The sequence below is a fragment of the Myotis davidii genome, unplaced genomic scaffold (assembly GCF_000327345.1).
Source record: "Myotis davidii unplaced genomic scaffold, ASM32734v1 scaffold580, whole genome shotgun sequence".
Taxonomy (NCBI): domain Eukaryota; kingdom Metazoa; phylum Chordata; class Mammalia; order Chiroptera; family Vespertilionidae; genus Myotis; species Myotis davidii.
In genome coordinates, this window is record NW_006293313.1 from 434,830 (window position 1) to 449,077 (window position 14,248).

The window sequence follows — 14,248 nt, forward strand, 5'->3', positions numbered from 1 at the left end:
GAATTGCTGGTGGATATGAAAACTATGGAAACATTTTAGAAGACAGTTTGGCATTTTGTTAAAAAGTTAAACACACATGCCGAACCGGTTTGGCTCAGTGGATAGAGCGTCAGCCTGCGGACTTAGGGGTCCCGGGTTCAATTCCGGTCAAGGGCATGTGCCTTGGTTGTGGGCGCATCCACAGTGGGGGTGCGTGCAGGGAGCAGCTGGTTGATGTTTCTCTCTCGTTGATGTTTCTAACTCTCTATCCCTCTCCCTTCCTTTATGTGAAAAACCAATAAAATATATTTTAAAAAAGTTAAACACACACCTACCATTTTCCAGCCATTCCACTCCTAGATAGAAATGAAAGCATACAGAGTGGAGCAAAAGTGGGTTTACTGTTGTGAGTACATACCACACAGATTTTATGCTTGTATTATTATTTATTAATTATTGCATTATTTTCCATGCAAACAACTGTAAATCTACTTTTGCCCCACCCTGACTATACATAGAGACTTGTCCACAAATATTCACAGAAGCTTTATTTGTAATAGTCAAAACTAAGAAACAACCTAAAATTCCATCAACAAGTGAATGGACAAACAACATATGTTTTAGGCATACAATGGAATACTGCTCAGAAATATAAATGAATGAACTATTGATAAGTGCAACAATAAGAATGAATCTCAGATTAACTATGCTTAGTGAATGAAGCCAGACAATAAAATAGCATGTGCTGCCCTAACCGGTTTGGCTCAGTGGAGAGTGTCGACCTGCAGACTCAAGAGTAGCAGGTTCGATTCTGGTCAAGGGCATGTACCTTGGTTGCAGGCACGTGCCCAGTGGGGAGTGTGCAGGAGGCAGCTGATCGGTGTTTCTCTTTCATCGATGTTTCTGGCTCTCTATCCTTCTCCCTTCCTCTCGGTAAAAAATCAATAAAATATATTTTAAAGAAAGGTAGCATGTGCTATATACTTCTATTTATATAAAACTCCAGAAAATTCAAACTAATCTATACTAATAGAAAAAGACCACTGGTTGTCAGGGGAAGGAGGAAAGGGAGGAGAAGGAGGGACTACTGAGGGTGAGAGGACATTTGGTGGGTCACTGATATGCTTGTATGTCAGTGACATGCATTTATTCATAGAACAAAACCCAAATTGCCCACTTTACATGCAGTTTATTGCTTGTTAGTTATTATCTCAATAAAGCTATTAAAACTATCACCAAACTCAATTCTGTTTACCTGCCTTTTTCACAGCCCCAAATTATCCTTAATTAAACTTTGCTTTCTGTTGCCTAATAGCTCTCAGCGAATTACTTTTTGTTTGAAATTCTAGAAAAGAATGACCCAGTTCACAAAAGCCTTAAGGATGTTGCCAGTGCTGCCTAATTATTAAGACTATTTCTATAGTTTAGTTTTTATGTTTCATTATTTTCATATCAGGCTAAGCAATGAATATAAATCAATCACTTTTAAATTATGGTGGGAATATATCTTTCCAGGAGCTTAAGAGTCACTAACTTAAACCAACTATACCAACTATGTGCCTGGAAGACAAGACACTTTCTACATATTTGTTTAATTTACTCACTTATTCAAAAAAGGGATAATTATTGAATCTCCAGTATATTCAATGTGATGATTGAGTGCCTACTACATACTAGGCACTGTGCTTAATACTTAGTCCTTAATAAAAATTCTTTCATACAGATATTTATTATTATCAATTTGCAGATTAGCAAAGTGAGGAACAGAGATGTTAAATACTTGCCTGATTTTACTTATTTAGGATGCAAAAAAATTTTAGAAAAGTAATTTTTTTCCTATACAAATATAAAATTAAAAATTCCTTCCTCCTAGTCATTGACAGGTATTTCTCTGGTTCGGGGGAAAAGAGCACATGACAGAAACACACATGGGCATGGGCATGGGCATACACACACACACACACACAGTTTTTGAAAGACCTTTGCAATATTTTTTTTTAGTTCTGTCACTTCACTCCCAGGCATATTTCATTCATTTTACACTGTAGTTTCAAGGTTGTTATAGCTTCAAACTCTGTCTTGTGAGGTGAGGTGCCCAAGAATATAAAGGAGATTGGTTAGCAAATGTCAATAATGTACTTCAAAGGGGCTGGGATATATAAATTGAAAGTTGTTATTCTTCCTGTAATAGAAGAATTGGTTGAAATGTTGAATTTCCTCTAATGAAAATGTTGAACTCCTTTCATTGGTAAAATGGGTTACTGCCAAAGAAGTCTAAACAACCAGTGGTTTGGTGGATGGTAAGGGTTTCTGCAATAACACCTGAACAGCGGGAGGTGCAGGTAGTTTTCAAAGTAAAATAGGACTGGAAGCAAAGGGTCGTGCACCTTGCAGTAAGGTGAGATATCGGTTCTGCCCCATGGGCTGTTCAAAGAGGCACAGCAGATGTAAAGAAGGGGAAGCTGGAATGGAGCCACATAACACATGCCTTCATTTCATTCATGGAGCACAGAGCAGATGGCCCCTTACTTTGATGAATGATCAGAAGGGAAGCCCATGGATTCATAGAGAATAGGAGCATACAAAAGGCTTTTAGGGACCATGTGTCCAGGAGAGCTCCAGATGGGGTGCTTAGCTCCCTCTTCTTACTCTCAGATCAAAATCCAGCATAAAATCCTAAGGACTGGCCACAGACAGTATCAAATGATAGATGGTATGGAATGAATGCCCTCCTCTTCATCAAGCTTCCATTCTTTTTGCTCTCTTTGTCCCAAATATTTCTTCTCTCCAAAAATTCTTGCTTTCTGTACAATCTGAACCCAGCTGTCCTTCAGAACTCTGCTCAATTCCACATCTCTAGTTTTCTTAGCCCACAGTGATAGTTTCCTCTCAATTCCCAAATTACTCAGTTTGTATTAGCGATTGTTTCTTTAATGAATAATACATGTAGCATATTATGTTCTTACTAGTATTTATAGATAAACTTCTGGTTTTAAGTAACTTGAGGTCTAAAGCCATTTTTTTTAATTCATTAAACTTCTGCTGAGCACAGTGCCTAGACTATAGCAGATGTTACTATATTCTTTGTGTCAATCAAGGTCGTAATATAGATTCCTTGGCACTTTTTGTATATATATAAAAAAAAATCAGATCTTTAGCTCCTGACAACAGACTGAAATTGAGGAACACTGCCCTCTGAGAAAAGCCATATGGAGAGCCTGGGCTATTGGAAATGATGACAATCTATATGTCAGGTATTTAATGTACAATTGGCAAGGACCCATACAAATAAGAGAGCATCTTTGGATGAGATGCTGAAAATAAATAGCCACAAATTGGGGGCAACTGGCAGTTGTTGGCCCTCCTATTACTCTTGATAATGTTCTTTTGTTCATTAAGACTTTTTGGGTTGCAAGTGACAGAAATCAACTCTAACTGGTTTGTGCAATAGGAGAAGTCCTTCATTCACAAAGTCTGGAGCATACTTAAGTCAGAGAACTGACAGAGAGCCTGAGGGTCTTTAACCAGAACCAAAGTCACAGATTCCTCTGTCTCCACTTGACTTTATTCAGCAAGCATATCCTCTCCATATATCTATTAGCAACCCCAGATAAACACCATCCAGTCTTGGAAACCTCAGGGAATAGATTAGTCCCAGGGAAAGATTAAGACTGACATTTCTCAGACCACGTGCCCCCCTGCGAGACAATCACAGTAACCAGTGAGATGTAGACCTGGAATACCACCTGTTAACCCTGTGGCCAGGGGACAATGTTTGTTACAGGAGAGGAGAAACAGAAAGCTTATTTTTCCAACAAAAATAATAACCTTTCACAGGCTGGTATAGGTGTGGCATTTATCAACATGTCTTTACCACACTGCCCTCCTTCCAGCTAGGCTGGGGACAGTGGATTGCTCACTTCCAGATGTCACTGACGTTTTGAGGGATATCCAATTTCCCAAGATGCTGTGAGCAAAGTGAATCTCTCGGTCACCTAGGAGCCTCTAGAATACAAGTCTATTAAGGAAGAAGATTATGTAATTCTGTTAGTGATGCCTGACAACAGTGGTTATGAGGATGGTTCCAGAAAGAAATATATGTCCTTACCTTGAAGCTGCTGGAAGTCCTATAGAGCTGACACACAGGTCACATGAAGAGTATAGTAAGGGAACAAGTGTCATGGAGGCATCGTTCCTTTTGAACTGTTACGCTGATGACATATCTGCGGAAGAATGTATAAAGATAAGTGAAAAGCAGTCTTATTTTTCTTAGTTCTCATTCCCTGAAAAAATGTTTTTGCCACCATCACATTCAAAACAGCGATTTTCAACCACTGTGCAGCAAGAATTTCTAAAACATGCAATACGTGACTATTTAGTCAGGGGCACTGACTTCTTTCCCCTTAGATTATCAAATAAAAAAAATGACAACAGCCAACACAACAATAGTTACCAGGTGTAAATGAATCAATTTTTTACCTTTTTTTTTGTCAGATCACCAAAAAATTATATTCTTTGGTGAGCTGAATTTTAGTAATTTGTTTATGTATACCTTGAGATGAAAAAGGTTGGAAATTGCTGCGTTAAAAGAGAGCAAAAATTCTAGAGCAAGTATAAATTGCTTCAAACAAATTAAGATTGTTCTGTTTGTAAAATTTATTTTTGCAAAGATTAAAAAACCATGCCAAACTGATTGAAGACCCCTGTTGAGAACATTAAAACATTTATTGTGCAGCACTGTAATTTGTATCTGAAAAAATAAGCATCTGAGCATGTTCATTTCTAAGCATATACAACTGTCACAGAAGAAACAATTAAGAAATTGTTTTGCATTCCACTGGAGGCTCACTTCTGTTTTAGAGAGGTACCCGAGCTATGGGGTATAGCCCCTCCATTGGCTGTTACTCTGCTTCTTGGCTTCTTAAATAGAAACCTCTAGCTCAAACTAAATCATCCCATCTTTAACCATGCTGTAAGCAAAAGTTTGTCAGCTGAGATAGTTTCCTAGCTGTTACACACATGTTCAAGCCAAAAAGAAAAAATGAATTGTTATGATTCATTCTTATCTGAATGGGTCTCCAAAGAAAAGATTACTCTGAGCTTCTGCTTTCCTGCTTTGGGGCCTCCTTCCAGAGACTTATCTTCCTGACCCCCTTTATTCTCAGAGCAACGCAGAGCTTCCCAAGGTTTCTATTCAGAGGTTTCAACTTGGTTAGTTTCTAAGAAAGTTTACAGTCTACCCAGCACCTGAATCTTTTCCCTCTGTGTCTGTGCACTGTGAGGCAGATGTAGTGTTAAATCACTACCCCATTTATCAAACAAGGACCCATCCTTGGGACTGCGTGGTGCTCTAAATCACAAAGACAGGCCTCATCTAAATGGCCACATTTTTGTTAGTCAAGATTAATGAAAGAAATGAATGATTTAAGAAAAGTACTCATATCTAACAGCCTCAAGGTTCAGAAGTAATGACTGAAAGCTAATTATAGAAAGACTGAAAGGGGTTATAACCCTTAGGATTTGATTTTTTAAAATATATTTTTTACAGAGAGGAAGGGAGAAGGAGAGGGATAGAGAGTTAGAAACATCTATAAGAGACAAACATTGATCAGCTGCCTCCTACACACTCCCTACTGGGGATGTGCCCTCAACCAAGGTACATGCCCTTGACCGGAATTGAACCTGGGACCCTTCAGTCCGCAGGCCGACGCTCTATCCATTGAGCAAAACCGGTTAGGGCCAATTTTTTTAAAAAATCCTAAAATTCCATGGAGTGTTCTCCAAATTATTAAAAAATCCCTTTTAAGGAAGTGAAACTCAATGAGCTATTCCTGTACTCCTTTCTCATTCCTTCACTGGAAAAAAAAATGTATTTTTTTCATTATGTGAATAAAACTCCCTCTGGAGTATTTTCTCCCTCCCTTTATTGAAATACAAAAGAATCGTCAATGTACATCTTCATCAATATTCTCAAAGTAAACATGGTCATGTAATGAGGAACCAGATCAAAACGAGAAATTATCCCAACCCTTAAAAACCCCTCGTGCTTCTTTCCAGTAAGTATACTCTCTACCCTGGGAAACAACATTCTGCATTCTATCATATGTATTTTGGTCCTTTTTGGAAATGTATATCCCTGTCCAATATATATTCTTTGTGTCTTTCTTCTTTCACTCAACATAATGTTGAATGAGATTAACCCACGTTGATTCATGTAACTATAGTTTGATTATTGTCATTGCTCTTTAGTCCTTTTTACATACATAGAACACAATCTATTTGTCCATTCTGTTATTGATGGACATTTGTTTTTGTTTTTTTTCAGATTTGGCTTGACTATACAGTTCTACTATATTTCTTCCTGCATCCTCATGCCTCTACCAGGATCATTTCTCTTCTGCATGAAGAACCCCCATTACAATTACCTTTCATGAAGTTCTGCTGATGATGAAGAATCTCAGTATTTAAATGTCTTTATTTAACCTGAACTTTGAAAGACAATATTACTAGATACAGAATTTGAGGTAGGAAATTCTTTTCTTTCAGCTATTTGAATATGATTTCCATTATTTACCAGATTCCATAATTTTAACTGAGAAGCCAGCTGCTTTCTTACAGTTTCTTTGAAATCAAGGTCTTTTTTAACTGACTTTTAAAAATATATATATTTTATTGATTTTTTTACAGAGAGGAAAGGAGAGGGATAGAGAGTTAGAAACATCGATGAGAGAGAAACATCGATCAGCTGCCTCCTGCACACTCCCTACTGGGTATGTGCCCGCAACCAAGGCACATGCCCTTGACCGGAATTGAACCTGGGACCCTTCAGTCCTCAGGCTGACGCTCTATCCACTGAGCCAAACTGGTTAGGGCCTTTTTAACTGACTTTAAGATTTTTCTCCTTCTCTTTGGCTTTCAGTAGCTTTATTATAATTTTCCTTCGTGTAATTTTCTTTATATTTTCCTACTTGGCATTCATAACACTTCTTAAATCTATGGCTGGATGTTTTTCAGCAGTTTTGAAAAATTATCAGCCATTCTCTCTTCAAATATTGCATCTGCCCTATTCTCTCTCCTAGAATTGCACTTTCACGTGTCCTATGTCTGTTATCTCGGTACTTTCCTTTGTCTTGCTATATTTTATTCTGGATAATTTTTACTGATTTACCTTCCAATTCACTAATTACCTCTTGGCTATGTCTAATCTGCTATTAAACCCATCTACTGATTTTTAAAAATTAATCATTGTATTTTTTTATTCTAGAATTCCAATTCAATTATTTTTTCAGATTCACTTTCTGCTGGAACTTTTTACCTTGTCCTACACTTTCTTGAAATTATTCATCATAGCTATTTAAAAGCCCATGTCTGGTAACTCTAATAAATGTTTTCTACAGGTCTCTTTCATCCCCCCTCCCCACCCCGAGTGTTTTTTCACTTCACTTTTGATCCTTTGGTCTTGCCTAATGGAAAGGCTGATAATATTTTATTAAATTCTAGTGTTAAGAATATTTTAAAACAGTTTTAAGTTTTTGTTGATGTTACCTTCCTGAACCAGGCATTTACTTTGCTTTGTAGGTCACTTTATTCTAATTTGTGGGACGAAACTGACTTTAGAGTTTGTTTCAGTCTCTGTAGGGGCTGATTCTATTCATTCTTATTCCTAAATTGTAATCCTTTAGGGGGGTCCCAAACGAATGACTTGATTATTTAGCAGATCCTTAATACTACCTTCAAACTCCAATTCTAAATTTTGTTCCTTCAATTTCATAAAACTGCTAAAAGCTGCCCTCAGTTTCTCAATTTCTTGGCTCCTTTTAAAATGGGAAATAGCTCGATGGGAAAAGCAGCTCCAAATGTTAGGCTCATCTCTTTGTTCTGTTATTTTGAAGTTATTGGTGCCTTTCGCTGCTCCAATGCCATCACAATTATTTTTTTAATTTATCCAGATGTTAAGTTGCTATTGTAGGAGTGTTGGTCAGGTAGAAGCTATTCAGTCATAGCTGGAAGGGAAAGTTAATCCTCCTCTAGAGATTATCATCTTAACATTGATCATATCTAGACTGACCTGAGCAATTTCTGAGTGTTTAACTTATTAACACTAAGGAATGACAAGGTTCAAATTAATACTTAGAAATAATACTTTAAAAAGTCTTTTAAAAACAATACTAAATATGAGTTCTTATTCAGACTGCTAATGGGCACTTACTTTTAAATTTAAACTCTTTGCATATCTCACTCTTAAATAATGCAATGATAAACATCTATGGATATGTACTTTTATGTCATGATGTCCTGAGTAAACTTCTAAAAGCATAATTTCTTGGTCAAAGTTATGGACATTTTTAAAGCTCTGCCACATTTTGGCGTATTGTCTCTAGGAAGATTTGGCTATTATGTGGTAATAATTAAACTTAACTTTCTGTGTATCTAAAACTCTGTATTTTTTTAATTTTAGAAGACAGAGGAAAATATTTTTATCCTGGAAAATATTTTTCCCTACCCATCCAGCTATAAATTTTTATAACGGAAATTCTTATTTTATTCTTCACACACAGCAAAAGATCTCTTTGAGCATTATTCAAAATATATCAAATTTCATCCATAAAAGGCCATTTGTTCCTGGCAACATGTTTGAGTTTATAATATCAAAGAGGGGGTTCCCCTGAAATTCACGTTATAACCTTAAATGCTTCAATCATTGCTGAAGTACAGATCTTGTGAGCAAAGAATTTTACACATAGTTTGACATTTCCAACATATTTGGGTGATATGACAGTGTTCATGCTCTTCTGTTGCCACCCACTGGAAAGCTCCATTGGAGATGTTTAATACGGGTCAATATATGGCTTGGTTCAATTCACATGCAGTAGAAAAAACTTGGGTTCTGCATTTTGGAATGACAGGATCAAACATCGTGTGGCTACCTCTTTAAAAGCTACAAGAATAGGGGGTGGCCTAAGGCACCTCAACCAGGGAGGCTGACTTCAAATTACCAGACACATCTATTATGAAGTGCTGAAAGGGGAAAGAAAAACAAATAATAAAGTTACAAAACAAAGTTTATTTTATCAAAATTAAAACTGCTTCCTTCTCTGCACTTAAGAGTAACCTTGAGATGGAATGGGCTGAGGGTTACATTGCTATAATCCCTCAGCAGTTAGTTCCACAGCAGGGGGTGCTGCTATAGACAAAATTATAGGGTTAGGAATGTTCACAATTCAGTGACCTGATTGGCTGACTATTCCTCAGGGCTCTTGAATCAAATATTTATACATCTAAATGGGAGCAAAGAAAGGAAAATGGTTCATAAAGAGAGTCCCAGAGCATGTATTATTGAAATAACAGATGGAATATTATATTTTTGAAACATTCTTTCTATAAAGAAGTCTTTTGAAGTGTGTTTTGGTAGGATAAGCTGAGCCAAGAGTGTTGGAGAGAGACAGAAAAAAAAATGGTTTTATTTTCAAATGGTTGGTGTCAGCAGTGTACAAAGTTAGCACTTCCCCAAAACGGCACGTCTCAAATGCACTGCGGGGCAACGTGCTTGCAAAGTCTCTGCTTTACATGGACGTCCCAGGGGAGGAATCATTCAGAAAACACTTGCTTGTCACTGCTCACTTTGTGCCTAGAGTCTCCCAGACCTTGACCTCTGAAATCTTTGCTGAGGGGGTATGGCCCCTCCCTACTGATTTTTCATGTTTCCTAAACTGATTGAAACCTAAGCTAACATTCAGGGCCATTGTCTCATAAGAGCCATGTATTAGCTGAGATTTTGGTAACAAGCAGATTAAGATTTTGGATTTTATGCCATATGGGCAATATTGCTGGATCATCTAGTCAAGGCTTAAGAATAAAAATGGAAGCATGCAATATAAGGCAAAGAGCAGGAAAGCCAGGCAGAAGGCCAAATGAAAAATGTATCCCATTTGCTTTTTTTCCCTCTACGTGGAAGCCTGAATCCATGACAGAATCAATAGTTCAGAATGATTCTGTTGTCTTTCCAGGAAAAATACCCCATTACTAAGCAATCAGTTAAAGTGCTCCATGGCCAGTCCAACTTCTCCATCATTTAGCTCTCGGGACATGGTTCAGGACATGCTAGTCTCATCTGTGGACTGGATGTGCTATATAATGATGAGATTTATGCATGACAACTGGCAGTTACTCTGGCCAAGGAAAGAGAGAAATCACAGGAACATAGTTATTCTGACTTTGTATCCAGACATGATCTCTATCCACGATGGGGATCTGAATGTAATTCCTGGTTGAGCTATTGTTCTGAGGAACAAAAGGAAGAGTATCCTGGGGAGAAGGGGTAATGCTTATGATGTAATAAATAAAGGAAGTTCATTCCTGTTGAAGCCCAAGCTATTGATATTTGCTGATGGGGTGATCCAGGTATTGATGAGAGTTTTAGGATTGGACTTTTTTGTCCAGGTCCTGAACATCAAACAATAGCCAGCTGGCAAAGGGTAAAAAGCCAGTGACCTAGGGCTCCTGAAAAATCAGAGTGTACAACCAGATAGCAACCTCTGCCAAAAGAAAGGGGCTGTAAGAGAAAAAGAGAAAGCAACTCATTTCCACCCACCTGTGGGGCCACGTCAGAGCAAAGTAAGAAAATGCTGGGGCAATGGCTCCTTGGGCGATAGCATCTGCTCAGGGAGTTGACTCAGAAAGCATCAGAGGCTCAGGGCTCCAGCCGGCAGCAGAAAGGACTCTTGGCAGAGCTGCTTCCTGCACCTCTTTTGATCATCGGGCTCAGGCTTGGAAAGGTTTTCACCAGTCTTGTGGTTTCCTGGTCGTGCGTCAATACATTCTGGCTGAAATACTTCACTTCCTTCGGGCCAGCCCCTCCACCAATGGCTCCTGGCTCCCTGGTTCACTCTCTCCAGCTTTGAACTAGACTCCAAGGACACTGCTGGCTGCAGCAAGAACCTTGAATGAGAGGCCTACAGCTGGATGCGAGCCCTCCCCTCTTTGCCACGGGGATCCTAAGTGGGGAAAAAATAGGTTTAATGGAACCAAAAGTCCACTGAAGCATCGAAACGTAGAATATTACATGTGGTTCCCACACAATTTCTTTTAAAAGACAGTCTGCAATAGAATCACCTGGACAACTGGTTAAATTATAGAAGTTCCCAGACCTTCTAAACCAGAATCTCTAAGTGGCTACTGGGAGTCAGTGTTTTCAAGAATCCCCTTCACAATCCTGACACACAGTCACTGCCTAGTATAATAGATCCAATTTCATAAATTAGGAAACTCAGGCCCAGAAAAACAGGCCCTAACCACGGAATGTTCCTGTGTGCTTCGACCCCATGGATCTCTCTAAACAGGACGCATTCTGCTACATGGGATCCTTTTTAAATTCTACCACTCTCAACTCAGGTAGTATTAGAGAAAAATGTGTAAATTCAGAACAGCTTTCAGTAAAGATAGTGCTTTTGTTCATTTGTTTTTGGTGAGGACTCTGGCAGTTCAGACAACTCACGTATATGAAAAAGGAATTTCTCAGACACGTTAGTGAGTAATAATTACATACAGTCATTTAAAAATTTCAGGGTTAGCTAGAACAAGGTTTCTGATGGATTATGTGGGGGGAGTGGTGTGGTGTCAGAAGGATTGAAAAGAAGACCAAAGAATGCCCCAATGAAAATGGATTAATTGTCCTCTTGAACTGAATGGCATTAGAAACACTAGATTCTGCAAAGGATCAGAACCATCACAAGCTGAAAATAGCACCAGGAATACTATATGCTTTTATCATCCGTGTTTTATAGACCAGAGTTTAGATTGTGCAAAAGCATAATCCCATGTGATTAAGTACTTAGTGGTAAATGCATGGAAGAAATTTTTTTTTTAGTAGAATAAAATTGTGGTTGCTAATACAACTTTTGGAATAAGATATACTATATGAATCAAAACCCCAGCTCTACTATGACTAGCTGTGTGGCCTTGAAGAAGTTACTTAACTTGAGTTTTAATTTCCTCATCTATAAAATGAAGCCTGATAAGGGCTTTTCGGAATATTAAAGCATGGCGGGGAGGAGGGAATTGGGGAAGCGGTGCTGAGGTTATTGAAGAAAACAAAAGGCAAAGAGAAAAATGCAGATGAACTAAGATGACCAAAGGAGAAGACATCTAGACTAATAAAACTAAAAGAGAAACACACTAAAAATATTTGTATGGTAATTAATCTAAATTCTCAAGCTAAGTTTTGTCACCCATCCCCAGAGTCCAGTGCCCATAGACAAACTCTACCTAACCCTAGGAGAATGTATAGACTGTGAACATGGCTAGAATATATGCATTGGATCAGCTTCATAAAATTAAGGATTGATTTTTATGTGGTTTTTTTTTCACTCTCATGACCAGAGTTTAGTTGTGAAATTAATGAATGCATTTGGTGGGATTAAATAAGTGCCCAAAGCCTTGATATTTCAATAGGGGAGGAGGCTGGTGAATACATAACGAATATAGAAATACCTCTGTGTCTTCTGGATGATGGCTCTACTGTGTGCAACTATGATTTTGAAAGCCATGATAACCAAGAGATGAGGAAAGTTTCCCTTCAACTCTACATTGAAACCAATGTACCTGGAGAACAATTGCCTAGGAAGAAGTTCTGATATTAGCAACACATTGCCAAATAAATAGAAGGTGATACTGTTAGTATCTCAAATTAGATGAAGTCAAGAAAACCAAAAGTTTGCCCTGAATGTTTTTAAAAATATTGCTACAATGTAATAGTCTTGCTGGATAGGTATTAAAAATAGACAGAACTTTAATAAAATCCTCCTTGTATTATTAGAGTTAAAGTTTAAAGCCATTAAATTTTTAAAAGGAAGTAAGGATGCAGGGGGTAAGGAGGGAGGAAAGGAGGAAAGAAGAGAGAAAGGAGAGAAAAGGGAGAAATAATGGAAGGAAGGAAGGGATGCAAGGAGGGAGACAGGGAAGGAAGTAAAATCAACAAAAAGAGCATAGGATCATATACTTAAACCAAATTGTAAGTTAGCTGAAATCTGAATTATTTTCTCTTAAAATATCCTTAGTAAAACAAGTCAAGTTAGGGGCTATAAAATGAGTCAAACTGTCACAAAGAACAAAAGTAGTTCCCACTTCACAGCTCTCTGCTGTGTACCCAGAGCCTTGATCAGTGAGAGTGGCACGCATGTTGGTTATGAGCTTAAGCTTGGGGTCATATTGGGTCTAATTCTGTGATTTCAAACAAGCCATCTATCCTGACTGAGCTTGTTATTTTTATTTTTCTGCAAAAGGAAGTTAAGATTACACACCTCACAGGAGTTTTGTAAAGTTTGATCCAGAATCTGGTACACTCTTAGGCTCAACAAATGATGACTACCATTTTTATCATCATCATCATTAATATTATTGAGATACTGAAATATCTGAGATTTGTGATTTAAAAACATGCTGTATGACTTGTTCTGAAAAATGGAGCTGGGTAATGTATTCATTGCTAGACGCCCTGAGGAAAAAAGATCTGAACACTATTCCCCTGCAGCAGTTGGGATGGTTATAGTTAGCTTTTATATAGCCTTATGCTTCACAAACTGCATGCAACTTTTGCTATCCTTTGCAATCAACCTTCTGGTTACACAGAATAAATTTTACCTTTTGCTGATGGAGCAACGAGAGCAAAGAAAAATAAAATACTTGGCCTTGGATCATAAGATGAGCTGTAATTATCGTAATTCCCCAAATCCCAGTCCCGGGTTCAGCCAAACAAACTAGGGTTTCCATGAGGTTTAACAGTGAGTCAACCCTGGAGACATTTGGGACAATTTTAAATCCAAGAATACTTTGTGTTTCTTATTTTATAAAAAAAGAGTGAACTGAAACTGAGGAATAGGGAATGCAAGGCAGTGTTGTGAAGGAATTAAGGAGTTTTTAGGTTCTGCTGTAAAAACAAAGTTGATTTGATTCATGAGCTATAGGAAGATTATTCTGCCAACAGAGAACTAAAGAGTGAGGTCAGTTTCAGAGAAAAATGATTAACATAGTCTGTGTGGTTACTAAGGTGGTTGCATGGAGACCTAAAATTTTTTAAATAAAATAAGAAATGCTGAATCCAGTTCTGAGAGGTCATAGAATAGACTAGAAAGAACATAGAGTAAGAATAAAGAGCCCTGGCTCTGTCCATTAGTAATTAAACTGCTTTATGGAAATCACATAAATTTTTAAAGTGAAGATCTCTAATTTAACCCTACAGAATGGTTACACAGACATAATAAAAGTGTCTTTT

General features: G+C 37.8%; 1 long non-coding RNA gene across 1 annotated transcript in view; it reads right to left on the reverse strand.

Moving 5' to 3' along the window:
- The window catches only part of LOC107183636, a 173,038-nt gene extending 162,069 nt beyond the window's left edge, over positions 1-10,969 (reverse strand). The window contains exons 1-2 of the long non-coding RNA XR_001514420.1: positions 10,571-10,969; positions 4,088-4,202 (exon numbers count right to left, since the gene is read on the reverse strand). This is a non-coding gene — a long non-coding RNA (uncharacterized LOC107183636). The remainder of the gene's footprint in view (positions 1-4,087; positions 4,203-10,570) is intronic.
- Positions 10,970-14,248: the final 3,279 nt, after the last annotated feature.